The sequence below is a fragment of the Cervus elaphus genome, chromosome 18 (genome assembly GCF_910594005.1).
Source record: "Cervus elaphus chromosome 18, mCerEla1.1, whole genome shotgun sequence".
NCBI classification, from domain to species: Eukaryota; Metazoa; Chordata; class Mammalia; order Artiodactyla; family Cervidae; genus Cervus; species Cervus elaphus.
Window position 1 is genome coordinate 101,742,705 of NC_057832.1, and position 19,370 is coordinate 101,762,074.

Here is a 19,370-nt window from a genome sequence, read left to right on the forward strand (position 1 = left end):
TTTTTTTTTCAGCTTCTCAGCTACTGCTTCTTTTTTTTTTTTTTAAGCTTCTTCTTGATCTGCGTGTAGCTGAGGCTAAGAACCGCTGGTCCTGAGAGTCTGATCATGATCCCTGCTGGAGGTGGGACCACAAATGATATTTGGTTTCCTTCCTTTGTTGTGATGCACATGGATGCCTCAGATCACTTAAGTAACTGAGAGTCCATTCAACAAGCAGAATCATTTGCACCTGTGGCAGAGTGGCATCTTTGTGATGCCTCTTAATGGAAAGTGCTCTTGGGCTCTAAAGATAACAGGCTCTTAAAAGAGACTTAATGGATCTCCAAGTATATTATTGACCTAGTGTGGACCTGGCTATGGTGATGGGCTAGATTTGAACTTCACCACCTCAGCACTGGCTATATGTGCTGGACATGAGTGTTGGGAGGTCAACTTTGTAGCTCTGTGGGTTACCTGTTTTCCCTGAAGTTATTTATATATGTTGTAGGAAGTGGGGATAGATTGGGGAGGACATGTGGGGTTTGTTTTGTTTTGGTAGTTTTTTCCCCCTTCATTAGAAGAAAAGAGATGGAAGCTGGGATGTAAGACTGCAACCCATTCTTCATTTTCCCCAGTGCTCCAGGTAATGGTATTTAACAGGAAGAAAATCCATTCATCTTGCCAGCATCCTGGCATACGGAGGCCATGAGGGCTGCAGTCAGAAGAGATATTAGGGGCTATAAAAAGCTATTCGATCTCTTCCCCTTCTTATTCCCCGATTGTAACCCCTTTCCCAGGGAGACTGGTATTGTGCTTGCTGACTCTCCATCACCTGGAAGTCTTAGGCCTCATGGGCATTTTATCGAGATTCAGATTGGCTTTACCATCCCATTCTTCTTCCTTTTATCGTCATCATTTCTCTGCCAGGGCTAGTAGCAACACCATGGAAGGATTTGTCGTTTCTGTTTTATTCTGCTGATTTTTAAAAGAGCTGATTGGTATGCCACTGGGCATAGGAGAGCAAACCTGCCCCTCAGGACAGGTGGGAGCTGAAGTGAAGCTTCTAGCCTCAGGGTCCAGGTGTTTCAGAGCCAGGCTTAGGGAAACAGGAATCTCTTACCTCTTTCCTGGGCTTTTGTTTTCAGCTTTGGCATCTGTACCTCATCTCATCTCCCATTAGTTCTCATGCCAGGGTGAAGCTAGATTAGTTGGGCAGTATTTGTCCCCTTTGATCATAAAATTGTCCTGGAGGAGAGATGCATTTCCAAAGGACTTTCTCCCTCTGCTCCTGTTCTTTCATTCTCTCAGGTTGCTGTGTCCCCCTACGCCTCTGCTTACACTGCTCCTCTCCCGTTTTCATTTGTTTTTCACCACAGGTTTAGAAAATTCAATTCCACACCCGTTTACTGAGCACTGATTCCATGCCAGGGAATGTGTGGGCAGGAAGTTTACAGTAGGAAACAGGTCTGGTCTCTGCTCACAAGGAGCAAGTCTACTGAAAGAGATAGACATAAACAGATGCAAACAGCTGTCCCTCCAGGTCAGTAATTACACACTCGCAATAGAAGAATGAATAAAGCACTTGGGATGATGACCTCCACGAAGGGCAAGCTTCATATACATGCTGCCTTTTATCTGGGTTTTGAAGACCAGGTGAGGTTTCAACCATCACAGACGATATGAGGACAGGAAGGCTGTGGTAGGACATTTAAACAAAGGGAACTAAATTCAATTGCACATTGGGAGCCTGTGAGTGTCATGTTCAATTGGAAGGCAGCACATATGACTTGGGAGGAATAACAGAGCCTGAGCTGAGACTAGAAAGGCAAGTTGAAGCTGTTGAGAATGGCCTTGGGGCACATTAAGGAGCCTACATGCGTGTTCTAGAATATGAAGGGGAGCCAGCAAGGCTGATGAAAAATGGCCAGCAAGGAAAATGGCATGGTCAGAGCTGGTCTTTAGGAAGCTCCGTCTAACAGAACTGTGAATGATGAATTGGAGAGGTCAAGGATGGGATGGGGAGCAGAGAGGAGCCTTCATCAGATTAGCTCAGATTAGCAATGACAGGGGCCCAGATGTAGGCATCAGTCTCAAGACCTGGAAAGGAGAGAATTAGCTGAGAAAAGTTTCAGGTATGGGTCAGACAAGGTTCAGCGGAAACAGAGAGGAAACCAAGTTGACAACTAGGTAAATAAGAAAAGGACAAAGTCATGAATAAATCATGAGAACAGAGCACTAGAGAGGATAGGGTGGGCTTTGGGAAGGGCATTAGTTAAATTCTTTGGATTGCAAACAACAGGAAATGGCATTAGCTAGTTGAAATACAACCTAGGCAGCATATTAAAAAGCAGAGACATTACTTTGCCAACAAAGGCCCGTCTAGTCAAGGCTGTGGTTTTTCCAGTAGTCATGTATGGATGTGAGAGTTGGACCATAAAGAAAGCTGAGCCCTAAAGAATTTATGCGTTTGAACTGTGGTGTTGGAGAAGACTCTTGAGAGTCCCTTGGATTACAAGGAGATCCAACCAGTCCATCCTAAAGGAGATCAGTCCTGAGTGTTCATTGGAAGGAATGATGTTGAAGCTGAAACTCCAATACTTTGGCCACCTGATGTGAAGAACTGACTCGTTGGAAAAGACCCTGATGCTGGGAAAGACTGAAGGCAGGAGGAGAAGGGGATGACAGAGGATGAGATGGTTGGATGGCATCACTGACTCAATGGACATGTGTTTGGGTAAACTCCAGGAGTTGGTGATGGACAGGGAGGCCTGGCGTGCTGAGGTCCATGGGGTCGCAGAGTCAGACATGACTAAGTGACTGACCTGAACTGAGTTGAAATACAAAAGGACATTTAATGCAAGAATATAGAGTAGGGGACTTCTCTGGTGGTCCGGGGGTTAAGACTTCGCCTTCCAATGCAGGGGGATATGAGTCTGATCCCTGGTCAGGGAGATAAGAACCCGCATGCCTCAAGGCCAAAAAACCAAAACATGGTTGATTCAAATTCAACAAAGACTTTAACAACAGTGAAAGTCCCCCCCACCAGTCCCAGAATCTTAAAACAAAAAAAGAATATAGAGCAGGAATCCTTCCAACAAAAGTGAAGAGCTGAATACCCAAGAGGACCACTGAAGGAAGTTTCTGATGCTTGAGTGAAAAGGATTTGTGGATCTTTCTTCTGTGACATTATCTTCAGTGCGTTAGCAACCCCTAGGCTCTGAGTGCAAATTTTAAGTTCACAGGAGAGAGAATCTAGCCCAGCTTAGCGGACGTGCCTCCTCCTGGGTCAGGAGCTGTGGGATGGAGTTAGATTTATGGCTATAGACTTATTCTCTGGAGACTCAGTCCTGAGCATTAGGGGTGTTCCCAGAGAAGGGGAAATGGTGTTGTTGCAGAAACCAATACTCGAAAAACCAAGCACCACACTTGGAGAGTTGGAGAACTCAGGTTTATTACGCCAGTGGGCCCAGAGGAGTTAACGCTCCAAGCTCTGAGCCCTGAACAAAGGGATTACAGAGTTTTTATAGACAGACTGTAGTGGGCAACACTAGCTGTTAATAGGCTGGTTTAAACTAAGGGGTTTTGCAAGTGTGGGAATAGCAGTCAAGATGGGGAGGGGGATGCCTGGCCTGGACAGGCATGATTAAGCAGGTTTGCAGGGGCTGGGCCATTGCAAAGAGCAGGACAAGGGTCAGTGAGATAAACTCCAGTTCCTAGTATTGCAAGTCCCCATTTTCTGAGACTGCATGACCTATGCGATCTAGACTTTGTAAGGGGCAAGCTGAGCTACAGAGGCAGAAGGAGAAGGAGGTTATGTAAAATTTTAAATTTTCCTCTTCAGTGTGAACCAGAGAGCCACACTGCTTGATGTCTGCTCTGGAGAGCGCTGAGGGGGAGGATGAGGCTGTGTTTTGTTTTAGATAAGTTGTGGTGTGGGTGAGATGCAGGACATGTACATCCTGATGGAATGAGCTTGACTAAGCTCTGCTAGAGAGTTGCAAATACTTGGGCTCCCCAGGTGGAGTGATAGTTGAAGCTTTTAGAGTAGTGGAGCTTGGAGCTTGAGAAAGTGAAGCAAAGAGAACAAGGGGTGAAGAGACCCTACAAGGTTGGAAAAACCTTAACTATCATCTAGTCCGATGCTTTCATTGTATTTAATTTGCATTCATTTATTTTTTATGGAGCTTGTTGGTTGGTGCTGTCCTCGACTGTTTGTGACCCCATGGACTGTAGCTCACCAGGCTCCTCTGTCCATGGGATTTCCCAGGTATAAATACTGGAGTGGGTTGCCATGCCCTCCTCCAGGAGATCTTTCTAACCCAGGGATCAAGCCTGCCTTTCTTTTTTTTTTTTGGTTATTATATATTACTACAGTTTATTAAATAATGAAACAAGGTTTATGTCACATTTTCCAGCAGGCTTATGAAAACTTTTATAGTCTTTATGTAATAACATACACTATTTCTGGTCCATGAATAAACACAGAAAACAGAAGCCGTTCTTTAAATCACAATCAGCCAACACTTAGCCATGAATGATTACACAAATCCACAAGCAAACAAAAGAATCCACTCTCTTCATTTGGGTTATAAAAGCTAAAAATCCCTTTGCTACATTTAACAATACCCAAGGGGATGGGGGGAGGGAACTTATAGTCACAGCCCTGAAGACAAAGGGACCAAGTCTCCCCAGTCCTTCAAATTCTTTCTTGGTTAGAAGCTTCAATAACTGCATTACTCTTTCAGGAAACAGAAAACAAAATCAAAAGAGGTTAAGACTTGGTTCTATAAGGTATTTAATAAGTCTGCACTGAAGAAATACAACATTTTTGTCTTAAAAATGTGCTAACCTTTTACAAGGAGGTTTGGTTTTCTTTTCTTCCTGGTATAAACATGTACATATTTGAATAAACTTATATAATGAATATTGCATGCCATTCAGTCTTTTCATGGTCTTCAAAATGAACTCACTTCTACTGTTTTAGGAATTATATGTACACTCACAATGTTTTCTACATCAAGGGAAAAAAACAAAGAGTGGCTCATAAAAAGTCATCCTTTAAACTCAAGGAACTCAAAAGTGAAAGCCTTTCTGTAGAAAGCCCTTACATCAGTGGAATGTTCTGGTAAGAAGAGAAGTCTCCTCTCTAAAGATATGGTTCAGTAGGAGGGACAAGGCCTGAAGGGGCTCAGCTTTCTAGTGTCACACCCGTAACTGGTCAGCGAGGACTAGGCTTCCATCTGAGACTTGAAGCAATCAACACCTACCTGCCCATCTGACCTCCTCTGTTCCTGCCTTATCTCTTACTTTTGGAATGGAAATCCTGCTTCACAAAATCTTATTTTCAAAGTCAGCATTAATAAAGAAGGCACGGTAAGGGAGACCAGGAGGAAAATTGCCCAATCCCCAAGAAAAATCAGTGTGCCTTCTATTTTGCTTCAAAGGAGGAAGCAGTCCAGGGGCTGGACAGACGGGGAACATATACCGCAAAGGTGACTGTCCTGGAGCCCCAGTGAGTAGGTATTTAATGTTACTCTCATAGGGCTTCCCAAGTGGCTCAGTGGTCAAGAATCTGCCTGCCAACACAGGAGACACAAGAGACATGGGTTCAATCCCTGGGTCAGGGAGATCCCCTGGAGAAGGAAATGGCAACCTACTCCAGTATTCTAGCCTGGAGAATCCCATGGACAGAGGAGCCTGGAGGGCTACAGTCCATGGGGTGGCTAAGAGTTGGACACAACTGAGTGACTGAGCACACTCTAAGGGTAGAACCAAAGTTACCCAAGTGAATGTTAAATATATTTCCTTTCCTAGGGATGTCTTCTAGAAGTATAAAGGTCCTGGGACTCTCTCAGAGTCACTTTCTATTTTGTAAAGAGTAAGATGAAGACGAGAAAGAAGAATGATATCCTGCCTTTGAAAGAAAAGAAAGAAGCTATTTTATACCTCTTATCAGACTCTAGGTATACAAAAATATTGCTTTTCAAATTTCAAGCAAGTATTTTCCATCCAAACTGATAAGGAAGTCCAAGACAGGAAATATTTTAACAAATGTGACCAGAACTGAAGTAAAACCCGGAAAATCTGGAAAAATCAACTCTTCGATTCACTTGCCACATTTCACTAAGGGAAACAACAAAATGTTAGCCTCTTTATTTCACAAGAGTTTTATCACAGGACCTCGCTTGGGAGAAGTCCATGATAAAATGACTCTTCATACACAGGATCTATTTATTCTGGAATTACGGCTGTATGACACCATGATGTAAAGACATTTATCCTACAAGCCTGGCAGAGGAGCTACTGTTTTCTTCATCTGACACTCAGTATCAATAGATGTCATTATCCCCATTTTACAGATTGGGAGATAGAGACTTTGTTAATATCACAGAGAAAATTATTGACATAGCCAAAGAGTTTGTTAGGATTTTTCCTAAGCTTTTACAACCTGAACAAACTTTTTGGCTAAGCCAGTACTACCATTACCTAGGAGGGAACCCAAGTTGCTTAAACACCCCCCCCCGCCCCCCCGCCACAACACAGACTTTGCTACCTTCCAAGCCAACCTCTCACACCATCATGAGTTTAGATAGTAATACTTTGTAATAAGTCCTCACAAAGGTCCGGGGGTCAAAGGCTTAAAAGTCAGTTATTATAAAGTCAAAGAATCCTGCCAAAATAGGAAATTACAAAGCAGTGCAATGTTCCAGGGATCTCTATCCTGCCCTGTTTATACTTGGGATACACCAGGTCTCCATGTGTGAATTTCTTCAGCGGACATGAAGCCAAAGCTCCCCCAAAAGCTCAGGAACAGTAACATCGTCTCAGAGGTTCTATCCCATGGTTCCAAAGAGCTTCTTTGGAACAGTCTGGGAGTCTTGGCTATGAACTGAGATGCACCAGGAGTTACTCTTCTCCTGAAGGAAGTGGTCCACAGTTCCTGATCTTCATGCAATTTTTCTTTAGCAAGAAACATGCATTTCCTGTTTTCTTTGATGTTGAAGGGCACTCGAATGGTAAGGACTAGTGTCTGGATGTTACAGTTAAATGTTTGGTGCAGAGTGTCCGATGCCAGGACAGAGTGATCTGAGCTAACCCTGTCCTCATCAGTTGCTCACACCTCAATCTGTGGTGGGCCAAGCAGTAAGAAGCAGTGGGAAAGACAGGAAGCTTCACTATTTCAGAAGTGAGCATTTTCAGTGGATGTCTCATGCAGTCTTGACTTGTCACAAACCCAGTTTCTTCAGCTGCTCATATGTCACAAAGAAAATAATATTCCAAGGACCAACTCCCAACCAGTTTGGCCAAAACCCTTTATATAGAGCAAAAACCCTTCATTCTTCCATGTCTGTAACAAGCAATCCAGGGAACCTTTATAGCCAGGGCATTTGTCATCTCGGAGGACTCTCTGATTCATCATACACGTTCTCACCACATTGACAGGGTTTGAGGCCAGGGCTCCCGCCAGCCCACAGGTGAAGCGTGAGAGGAAATGGGTACACATGGTGTCTCCCATCAGGCCTGAGAGAATCAGATGCTTCCTGGTGAGGTCGTAGACCGGCAGCTCCACGACGCCCACAACAGCAGCCCTCTGAGTGGTAAGGGACATGCCCTTCCACGGTCCTCTCGTTCCCTCTCGCTGCTAAATGTTAATGAAGTTGCCTATCATTCCTCCTTGCAGGGTGCTGCTTCAGGCTTGCATCCACATCTTCAAAACATCCATTGGATTGGCAATGCTTGAGGATATGACTCCAGAGAATCCCACAGACCACATTTATCAGAAGGGTTTCATCTTTTGGACACTCGACAAATAACTGCTTCAAGCTCTGGTAGGTGCCTATTTTGATGGTGCCATAGGAAGCCTGGCGTACCATTGCCGGGGCAATCCCTGAATACAGCGCTTTCAGGCTTTCCTCTCTGCCTGTCCTCACTAATGCATGCAACATTCCTCCACACCTGATTTCTTTAAAGTCTGCATCATTCTTCTGGCCTTGAATCTGGAGCTGTGTCTTGGTTAAATCAATTGGAAAGGTACTGCACTCCGCCGTGTTGGAGGCCAGACTTCCATTCATGAAGGGCTTCCAGTTCAGGGCCGGCATGCTCACCGCTGTCCCTTCTTTTGGTTCACAGAAGCATAGCCTCCAACAGGGTTTTCTGGGGTGGTGGCGGCCCTGTGTCTTCTCTAGCTCTGGGTCAGCAGCAGACGGAACCAGCAGCTTTGAGGGAGCTGAAAAAGAGGCTGAACCCACATTTCTTGCATATCCTGCATTGGCAGGTGAATTCTTTACTGCTGAAGCACCTGGGAAGCACATGGAGCTTATAAGATATTTATAGGGAAGTGCACATACCTTCGGTAGACAGCTCAGTGAAGTTTTTCGTGTTTCCACCTTTGTAACAACCACCAGGAGCAGGATGCAGAGCATGACCTGACCTCAGAAGCTTCTTCCACCATGCCCCTGCTTAGTCCATACCATCACCATCCATATCAGAAGTAACCACTATTCTGACTTTACCACCAGAGATTAGTTTTGCCTGTTGAACTTTATACAAATCTTTTCTATCAGTATGTGTCCCTTGGAGTCTCACTTTTTTTCATTGACTTTGTGTCTGAGAGCTTTACCCGTGCATTAAGCACAAGTTTGTTTTTTTCTTGCTTTGTGGTAGTCTACTATATAGATATTCCACAATTGCTTGGTTATCCTGTTGGTGGACATATGAGTTTCTAAGTTTTTGGCTATTAGGAAAAAGGCTGCTATAAAGTTTCCTATACATGCTTTTTAATGATATATTTACTGATTTTTTTTTTTTTAGAGTATATGTGCCCTTAGGAGTAGGATTGCTGAGTCCAGGGGTATACATGTTGCATTTTAACAGGTACTTCTGATTTCCCAAAGTGACTGTTCCATTTTACACTCCCTGTAGCAATGGGGAAGAGTGCTTGTTGATCCACCTTCTCACAAACATTGTCAGTCTTATTTATTTTATCCATTTTGTTGGATATATAGTAGTATCTTGTGTAGTGTTAGTTTGCTTTCCTATATAGCTAACAGTATTGAGCACATTTTTGTCTGCATGATGGCGATTTGAATATTTATCTGTGTGTGTGTGTGTGTGTATGTTTATGAAGTGAATGTTCATATCTTTTGTCTACTTTATTGTTTGTTTTCTTCTTGTTTTTAGGAATTCTGGATACAAGTCCTTAGTTGAAAACATGTTTTGTGATTACCTTCTTCAGTCTGTGGTTTGTCTTCTCTCTTAATAATGTCTTTTAATGAACACAGGTTTTTATTTTCAATTATCTATTGCTTATTTTATGGTTAGTGCCTATTTTGCTCTGTGCAGAAAATATTTACCTACCATAAGTCACTACTCTCATTTTGGAGATTAAACAGTATCTAAAGAGGGAAAATGACTCAAGGTTACACATCGGGTGACTGGACCAGGACAAGGACCCAAGACTTCTTTAGTCCTCTGCTCCTTTCAGTGGGAATCCACTGAAATGTCTCTCCACTAACAGAGGAGCTGTGGAAAAAGTGACCACCCTCCTTCAATCACTGTGACTTCCTGCCCCCACAGTTAAGGGAGTCAGATTTAAGAAGACATTCTTGCAAATGTATTGAAAACACCCCTGCTCTTTGACCCAACAGTGGCTTCTCTAGGGATCTAAAACACAGAGTTTCATGCACACAGATGTTTGTTGCATGTTGTTTTCAGTAGCAAAAAGCAAAACAAAACAAAACTTAAATATCCAGCTACCATGGACTGGCTAATTGAGTTGTGGCACATCTATAACCCTGAATAGTCCAGCTACATAATACTCAAACTAAGGTACTTTTGAAAAGTATTTAATGGCCCACAAAAATGAGCACAGTACAATATATACATTTTTCCATTTTAAAAGCTCAACTTAATTGAGTCACAATTTACATAGAAAAAAGTGCACCTACTTTAAGTGTATGGTTTGATGAGTTTTCTCTTTTTGCAAAAAAATAAAGCTCATTGGAACGGTAAAATTTAGCAGTTTTAAGTATACAATATGATGAGTTTAGAAAAGTGTGTACCATTGTGTAACCACAACCACAATCATGATGTGGAATATTTCCACGACTCCCCCAGTGTCCACATGCTTCTTCTCCTTCCATTGCTTTCCCCCGACTCTCAGGTCCAGGTGAGCATTGATCTTTTTTCTGTTGTGATAGATTCGATTTCCTTTTTCTAGGATTTCATATAAACGGAACAATACAGTCTTATCTGTAGAGCTGCTTTCAGGCAGCGTAATGGTTTTGAGATTCAAGTCTGCTGTTGCTGCTATTGGTAATTCTTTTACGTTGCTACAAAGTATTCTACGGAATAAGCATTCCAATTTGTTTATCTGTTGTCCTGTTGATGAACTTTCCTGTTCTTGCCAGTTTGGGGTTAATATGAATGAAGCTGTTATGAACATTTGTGTGCAGGTTTTTGTGTGGCCGTATGCTGTTATTTCTTCTGGGTAAATACCTAGGAGTAGGGTTGTCAGGGACTACAGGAAGTACACATTTAACTGTAAGAAACAGTGAAACCCTTTTCCAAAGTGGCTGCACCATTTTGTATTTCCACCAAGATTCTTGTTGTTCCACACCCTTACTAGTATTTGGAATTTTCAGGGTTTAAAAAAACCATTTATTTTTTTTGTTTTTAATACTAGCCATTCTAAAATGTGTATAGTGGTAACTCATTATGATTTTTTAAAAAGCAGCTTTATTGACCTGTAGTTTACATACCATGAAGTTCACCTGTTTAGAACATATGCATGCATGCATGCATTCCAAGTCACTTCAGCCGTGTTCCACTCTTTGCGACCCTATGAACTGTAGCCTGCCAGCCTCCTTTGTCCATGGGATTCTCCAGGCAAGAATACTGGAGTGGATTGACATTTATTTTTCCAGCTGATCTCGACCTAGGGATGGAACTGGCATCTCTTACACCTCTTGCATTGGCAGGCATGTTCTTTACAACTAGCGCCACCTGGAAAGCTAACGTTTCTCCTCATACCTCTCATGTTATATAATACTAGGTGGAAAAAACATTATTCAAATGTGTATATATGTGTGTGTGTGTGTATATATATATATATATATATGTGTGTGTGTGTGTGTGTGTACTTCCGTATATGTATGAAAAAAGACTAGAAGGAAATACATAAAAAACAAGCCTTAGTTGTCTCTTGGTGGTTGCATTTATAAGCACCCTTATTTTCTCTTCTGTAGTTTTTAGAATTTCGAAATTCCTCATGGTGAGCACATATTAGTTTTGTAATTAAAAAAAAATCATGATGTGTATGAAAAATATAAAAGAAACTTTTTCAGGCTACATCGATGGAGGGGGTGCAGTACTATACCAGCTTCTAACTCTCTGTGTTTTCAGTCTGATTTCCTTTGGGAAGGGAATGTGTAAAATCTTATTCTTCTGGGTTTCTGCAGTGAGTTGGCAGTATAAACTTGCTGTTTGCAATATTTACATGCATTGCCTGGGGGAGTCCTGTAAACTACTCTATGAGTCGGTTTCTTTATTGACAGACTGTTGAATGCTTCGAAAATGTGCTCTGGAAAGTGAATCCATATGGGAGCTGACTCAAGGGGTACACATGTCTTGTGATACATTGCAAGAAGTGAAGAGACGTTGCTATATACTTGGGAATCGTTTCCTAGTTTGTAAAGTGTGGTGTGGCCACTTATGTATGAGAGTTCACGAATGCATATTTGTGTGAATGTGTGGCACATTTTTACACGGCATGGTACTCTGGGTGTGGAGGGCTAAGGGCATCAGCTCTCTAGTTCTGGTTTTTAAAATTTAATTAATTAAATTAAGCTGTGCCAGTGTATGTGTGTGTGTGTGTGTGTGTGTGTGTGTGTGTGTATATATATATATATATATAACTTCATATATGTATGAAAAAGACTAGAAGGAAATATATAAAATTTTAGCTATTTTGCATGTGAGATCCTTACTTGTCAGCATGTGGTAGTTTTTGTTATAGCATGTGGGATCTAGTTCCCCGACCAGAAATTGAACCTGGACCCCTGCATTGGGAGCTCAGAGTCTTAGCCACTGGACCACCAGGGAAGTCCCTATTGTTCTAGTTTAGCAGCCTCTGTGCAGTTTGCTGGAGAAGTCAAATTCCCATTTCCATAATTTCGTTTCCCTCTTAGTTCACTTAGACAACTCTGAAAGTGAAAGTGTTAGTCACTCAGTCACGTCTGACTCTTTGTGACCCCGTGGACTGTAGCCTGCCAGGCTCCTCTGTCCATGTAATTCTCCAGGCAAGACTACTGGAGTGGGTAGCCATTCCCTTCTCTAGGGGATCTTCCTGACCCAGCGATTGAACCCAGGTCTCTTGCATTGCAGGCAGATTCTTTTATAGTCTGAGCCACCAGGGAAGCCAGCTCTAACCCCATCTCAATACAGGCCTATGGAAATGCATTGAATAGCACCTGTGCTTTAAACAAAAATGTGCTTTGCTCTGCACACAGTTTCCTATCTCAAAGGTCAGTTTCTGGGGTGAGATTGAACTGATTAGATTAATCATTTTCCAGAAGAAGCAACAGACTGGGAAGGACTTGGCTGAGGCAGACTTTGATGGCTCAGAAACAAAGTCTACTCAGGCTGACCCAGTGGAGGGTGGCAGGGCACCCTGCAGAGATTGAATAAACAGGTAAGGGTAAAAGGAGGCCAGGCTCGCTGCTTCTGTCTCTGCCTTGGGCCTCATGACCTCTCGTCCTTGCCCATCTGCACACAAGTCTCTCTGGCCTCTCTCCTGCAGGCCGGCTCCTTCTGCTCATGCCTGGTCCTCACCCCCTGGTAATTGCAGTCTGATGGTGGCTTTGTTTGGCTCATCCTCTGGCTCTGGCCTTGCTTCTGCTTGACCATTCAGTTTAACTTCATTTTGTATCCTAAATTAGGGGTCCCCAGCCCCTGGAACCTCTGAGGTGGAACTATTGTAATAGTATTAGAAATAAAGTTCACAATAAATGTGATGCAGCTGAATCATCCTGAAACCATCCCCCTTCGCTGGAAGTATTTTCTCCCATGGAACAGGTTCCTGGTGCCAAAAAGGCTGGGGACCACTTTCCTAGTTGATTCATTGCCTGGAGAGGAATCTGATTGGCCCAGCTTTGGTCAGATTTCCCAGCAGATGTGGTCTGAAGGGAGGTCAAATATACAGACATGGTCGCCAGGGCCTATCTACCCCTTGAGCAGAAGCTTAGTGGTGGTGGTTGACTACTGCAAGGATAGACAAAATCTGACTAAAGAGTTTTTGTTTTTTTCTCACTGGACAATCCCCATAGCAGAGACATGTAAATAAAGATGGTATTAGGTAATGTGGTCTGTGGTAAGCCCCCTTCATTGTGGCCCCCAAATGACCTCCGTCTCCTGGATTCATGTCCTTGTGAATCCCCTCCCCTTGAGCATGGGAGCACTTAGCAGCTTACTTCTTCTATTCACTTTAAAAAAAAGTTTTACTTATTTATTTGGCCACATTAAGTTTTAGTTGCGGCATGCGAAATCTTTTTTTTTTAATTTTTATTTATTTATTTATTTTTTCTTTCTTTTTTTAAAAAATTTTTATTTATTTATTTATTTTTTTGGTCATACATTGATATGAATCAGCCATAGATTTACACGTATTCCCCATCTCGATCCCCCCTCCCACCTCCCTCTCCACCCGATTCCTCTGGGTCTTCCCAGTGCACCAGGCCCGAGCACTTGTCTCATGCATCCCACCTGGGCTGGTGATCTGTTTCACCATAAATAGTATACATGCTGTTCTTTTGAAATATCCCACCCTCACATTCTCCCACAGAGTTCAAAAGTCTGTTCTGTATTTCTGTGTCTCTTAAGTTGTGGCATATGAACTCTTAGTTGCGGCGTGTGGGATCTAGTTTCTTGACCAGGGATTGAACCCGGGCTCCTGCATTGGGAGTGTGGAGTCTTAGCCACTGGACCACCAATTTGCTTCTAGTGAACAGATTGCAACACAGCTAATGGGATGTCACTTCTGAGTTAAATCACCAAAGGCTGTGGTTTCCATCTCCTGGATTCTCTTTGAGGCTGTCATTTGCTCACTGTGATGGAAACAATGCCCTATTGTGAGCAGCTGTCTGGTGGGGCCCCTGGGGCAAGAAACTACGGGAGGCTTCTGGCCAAGAGCCAACCAGGAACTCGGTCCAACAGTCTCACGCAAAGAGTCTAGCCAACAAGCACATGAGTCAACTTGGGAAGCAGGGCATACTCCCTGGCTGAGCCCTGAGATGCTGTAGCCCTGGTGATACCCTGACTGTAGCCTGTGGACACCTTGAGGCAGAAACACCCAGCGAAGCCGTGCCTGGCTCCTTGACCCACACAAACTGTGAGATACTGTTTTAAGCCGCTAAGTTGGGGGGTAATTTGGCAACAATAGGTAACAGACATGTAGATGGTCTCCTAAATAATGCTGTTTTTGAAGCACAGAACCCAGACTCACCTCAAAACAAATTGTAAGAGGTGATGTGACCCAAGGAGAACTTGTTTAGGCCAAACTTCCTCCAGTGTGGTGGGAAAGTTCAAGTTCATGTCTCCCATGGGGCCAGCTAGACAGAAGTTAGGTTCTCACAGTGACAGCTTAACTGTATAAAATGCAAACATTGTGGAGAACAATAGGTGACAGCAAACCTTTCAACCTACGCTGTTATATATAGGATATGTAGAGGGTTGCGTTTGGTGAACCTGGTGGCCTTTTCAACTCCAAATGGCAATAAGTCTGAGTATGTGCCCGTGGACACCAAGCCCGTATGGTTGGTGCCCCATGTGACTGGTGTGGACCGGAGAAATATCCTCAGGATTATCTCAGTCTTCTGGAATGTCCCTGGGATGAAAGATCAGACACGGGAGACTGTTACATCTCAGAGTCTCACTGCAGGCGTGATGAAGCTCAGAGGTCTGCAGACCATTCAGGTGGTCCAGCTACTTCCTGAAGCTGTTTCACAGGGAGGGCCTCTCAGCAGGTCTCTGCAAACCAGGATTCCTCAAAACCCTGTATTTCCCAACAGATCTGTTGTTTAGTCGCTCAGTTGTGTCTGACTCATTGTGACCCCATGGACTGCAGCATGCCAGGCTTCCCTGTTCTTTACCATCTCCCAGAGCTTGCTCAAACTCATGTCCATTGAGTCGGTGATGCCATCCAACCATCTCTTCCTCTGTTGTCCCCTACTCCTCCTGCCTTCAATCTTCCCCAGCATCAGTGTCTTTTCTAGTGAGTCAACTTCTCCCATCAGGTGGCCAAAATATTGGAGCTTCAGCATCAGTCCTTCCAATGAATATTCAGGACTGATTTCCTTTAGGATGGACTGGTTGGATCTCTTTGCAGTCCAAGGGACTTTCAAGAGTCATTTCCAGCACCACAGTTCAAAAGCATCAATTCTTGGGCACTTGGCCTTCTTTATGGTACTACTCTAACATCTGTATGTGACGACTGGAAAAATAATAGCTTTGACTCGACAGACCTTTGTCAGCAAAGTGATATCTCTGCTTTTTAATATGCTGTCTAGGTTTGTCATACCTTTTCTTCCAAGGAGCAAGTGTCTTTTAATTTCATGGCTGCCCAACAGATGCCAGAGAATTATTTAGAAGTTCAACTGGAGAGGAGGTCTACAGCCAGAGAACATGTCCTGAGGGGATAGCTTCTTGCTGTTGCAGCCCCCAGGGTGGAATTTTCCCTCAGCATCCTTGAGTTCCAAGAACATGCTTGCTGGGCTCTTCAGGTCTCCATCTTTCCCTTCCTCAGACTTTGGCCTCAGCATCTATGAAGCCCACATATCCAGTGCCTTCCTCTTAGACACCCTCTTCTGCCTCATACCAGATGTTTCCTTCTTCTCCACCTGTGTCCATCTCTAGGTCTGCAGGTTGACAATGTAGATTTGAAATATTTAAGTACAGTTTTATTGACACCAACATCCTGTCCCCATAGAAATAATTGCGAAGAAATGATAAAACACAGAAGGGGACTTTCCTTTCTGCCTTTAAAAGCAGAATTTCTTAAGCTGCTATAGGTAAACTTTAGCTCAGGAGGCGGGTCTTTGTGAAAGGATGGATGAGAACTCTCACTTTCTGTGCCTCGCATGCTTCCCCCAGAAGCCAGCAGCAGCATGGGACAGGCAGTGATGGGTGCTGAGCTGACAGCCGGGCAGGGTCCAGCCCTGCTGCTGGCAGCCATCATGGCTTTGTCTGCAGAGGAGGAGGTGTTATCAGTGTCATTATAGGAAGGTATTAATGGAGAAGTGTGCTTTTGGAGGGATGGTGGGTCAGGGAAGAAAAACTCGGCAAAGGGACAGTTATTGTGTCTGATTTTCAAGGTTACCTGTTGAGAGATACGGCTGCAGCTCCCTTGCGGCCTGGAAAAGCAATTCCTTTCCGATGGCTTTATAATAAAGAAAAAAGACCCTTTTGTGAACGATAACTTGTATTTATCTCACGTCTTTCTCTAGAGAAACTGCAAGTGCTTCAGAGATTTTTATCTTTGGAAAAAGCTGATGAGGAAGTGTGAAGACCTTCTGGTGAACTCAGCCCCTCTGTCCCTAGCCCAATCCTTTTGCCCATCGTCCTCTGACTTCCTTCCGGTGCTGATGAATGCCACGAGTCCGTCTATGATCACCCCTGTCGTGGGCACTGTGGACCAGGGGGCAGGGCAGCCCACTTCTGCCCAGGACAGTTCAGTGCCTCTTGTTCATCTGTGCCCTGTCCACAGTCCCCCTCCCATAGCCTTAAATTAAAGGGACTTTATTCAAAGGAATTGAGAATATTTCACAGAATTCAAGACCCATGAGAATGGCTGAATTTCACAAAGTTCTAGAACTGGGTCCTAGAAAGACAGCATCGTGTCTCTCTTTCTTTGGGATCACACAGTACCCTGGGGCTCCCTGCCTCCGTGCCTCATTCTCACTTGTTTCTCTTTAGGGACCCCTTCTCTGCTTGCGTCTCTGGATCCGTGCCCCCAGATGGCAACCTTGACAGCTGAGTTACCAGGTTCAGGGCACACAGTTCCTTTAGTCTGCCTATCTTAGACGAGGAAACCCATGGGCTCCCTGTACTGCCTAGACTGCTATCCACCCGGTCCAGTTATTTCTGCTGGTAGGAAGAGCTCCCTCCTCAAGGGTATAGAAAGATTTGGTCCTGGTATTTCCTCTTAGGTTGTTCCCTTTGCTTACAATGACCTTAACCTTGACTCCCCAGGGGATCCTCAACCTACGTGTATTTCTCTGAGAGGCTGCCCCCAAGCCACCTTTGTCATCTCTTCAACCCCTAGCTGCTCTGCACAACCTGTGGATCCCTCTTCTCCTCCATTCTCTGTTTGCCTGTTTGCGCCCTTGACTCTGTGACCTTCTAGCATGTGAGTGCCTTGAGGGCAAGCCTTTGGTCTCTCTCCTTTGTGTATCTTGAAAGCTGGAAAAGTGCCCTTCAAATGCCTGGGAGTGAATGAATGTATAAAAAGCCATAGATCTTAAACAAAAGCTTTGCAATTTTTGTCTTTATGCTTATGGTTTGTTAGTAGCAAAACAAATGATCCTCTTTTTAAATAAGCATCTATTACGGGTGAAGAAAGAGACTTGGGAATAAATTGCATTTACCACTAGGCCCTATCACTTTGGGGGTTTAAAGGAAGAACCCGGAGGCAGCAGCCACAGGGTGCAGCGTCCTGTGTGTGGCTCAGGAACCATTATCCTTTTCTTGCCGTCTGTCCTCCAGCTACTGCAGGGTGGAGAATTGGTGTTTGCGTCAGGTACAGTCTTAGGAAATCAACCCTGAACATTCATTGGAAGGGCTGTTGCTGAAGCTGACGCTCCAATACTTTGGACACCTGATGCTAAAAGCCGACTCATTTGGAAAAGACTCTGATGTTGGGAAAGGTTGAAGACAAAAGGAGAAGGGGGTGGCAGAGGATGAGATGGTTAGATAGCATCACTGACTCAGTGGATGTGAATTTAAGCAAACCCTGGGAGATGGTGGAGGACAGAGGAGCCTGGTGTGCTGCAGTCCACAAGGTCACAAAGAGCTGGACAGGACTTAGAACACCACCACCACTACAATCTTTCATTTTATTTTATACTGTATCTATAGATTCATGATTATATTATGTATGGCACTGTTGATTTGTGATCAAGTGCCTCACATGTTTTGTTAGCATCATTTGCCTTAAAGTTTCCAGCAATAACTAAACTTGGCAATGCCACTGTATGACAATAGGTGGGTGGCTGGGGGGAGAGGGAGCAGGTAGGGTGGCAAAACTGAATCACCTGAAGAGTTTTCCAAGTATCCTATCTTCCCTCTTCACCTGACACCCATGCTGATCTTGTTCCCCAGGTGACACTCGCCCTAGGTGACACCTGCGTCTTTTTGCTCATTGTTTCTGGCTCATTCTCCCAGACTCTGGTGGAAATGATGTGAAAGATGGGAAGGATGAGGAATAGGGTGGGTGAGCTCTCTCCCCCTCCTGTTTTTTTCCCCAGCACTTTACCCCATGGTCCCGTGCTGCGAGAGCCTCTCCTTAGGTCTCCAAGTCGCCCATCTTCTTCCTTAGCAACCAGTCAGCATCTTTGCTTGTGTGTGGGAGCTGTGGAGCCCACATCGAGGTGTTTCGACACAAACACCTTCTAATCCACTATTAAGTCCTTCAGTCTGTGCTCTCATAACATTAACCGTAATGAACTCTTCACATACTGATGTCAGTTTAATACTGCCTGCTTTCCCCGGCAGGGCCTAGTCATTTAGCGTTAATTAACGATGACTTATTGCAAATGATGTTACTGACTTAGGGACGCTCCTGGGTGACACACACATCTTTCAGATGAAGCCATAACATTATTACTTAGCGTTCTCATAGCACTTCACACGGTAAGGATGTCTGGTAATTGAATTGGCTGCTTTGTCACTATTCCTCATGCTGATCCTGTCATGCGGGTTCGTGGAGGTGTCTCTCATTACAGGTAAACTTGACATGCTGAGTTTTAAACTTGCCACATTGCTGACATGGAGGAATGACATTTTACTGATCACAGAGTCTGGGGCTCATCAGGAGTTCAGTGGCGACAGTAACTGGGAAACACAAAACTGGAGAGTGGCTCCATCAGGCATTTAAAAAGGTTCTTAGCTGCATTGGGTCTTCGTGGCAGCATGGGGAATCTTCGTTGTGTCGTACGAGGTCTTTCGTTGTGGCTCAGGGGCCCTCTGGTTGTGGCACGTGGGTTTAGTTGCTCTGCAGCATGCAGGATCTTAGTTCCCCCACCAGGGATCGAACCTGCGTCCCCTGCATTGCAGGGAAGTCCCTCCATCAGGCATTTTTAATACCCAGAAAGAACTAATGGGGAAGTTGGTTTAGGGCA

The 19,370-nt window shown here is 44.2% G+C and overlaps 1 pseudogene; it reads right to left on the minus strand.

Moving 5' to 3' along the window:
* Positions 1-7,205: 7,205 nt before the first annotated feature.
* Positions 7,206-8,078, minus strand: LOC122674657 (annotated as a pseudogene).
* Between the last annotated feature and the right edge of the window lie 11,292 nt (positions 8,079-19,370).